The sequence below is a fragment of the Brassica oleracea genome, chromosome C3, assembly GCF_000695525.1.
Source record: "Brassica oleracea var. oleracea cultivar TO1000 chromosome C3, BOL, whole genome shotgun sequence".
In the NCBI taxonomy this organism is placed as follows: Eukaryota; Viridiplantae; Streptophyta; class Magnoliopsida; order Brassicales; family Brassicaceae; genus Brassica; species Brassica oleracea.
The window spans coordinates 15,908,664-15,909,122 of NC_027750.1; positions in this window are offsets into that span (position 1 = coordinate 15,908,664).

The following is a 459-nucleotide window of genomic DNA, read 5'->3' on the forward strand; positions in this document are numbered from 1 at the left end:
GCACACATCAGAGCTTTAAAGAGAGAGTGTGCTAGAAAGAGACGAGAAGAAGAGCAACAGTCTCACTTGCAGAGCTTGGATACTGATATGGGAGACATACCTCAAAATCATGCCAACAACGTTCCACACAACCAACAGCGAGCAGCTCGACCCATTGGCACTTACGACCGCCCCAACATACATGGTCATAGATTCGGAATCTGAGCACCAGCTGTGGCAGACAACAACTTTGAGGTCAAGTCAGGACTCCTCAACGTGATCGAGAACAACAAGTATCATGGCTTGGCTCTAGAGGACCCATTTGATCACTTGGATAGGTTCGACAGCTACTGTGGGTTGTCAAAAACCAATGGTGTGTCTGAGGACGCCTTGAAGCTGAAGTTTATTCCCTTGCTCTTTAGGGGATAAGGCACGTCAGTGGGAGAAGTCTCTACCCAGCGACTCTATCACCACCTGGGA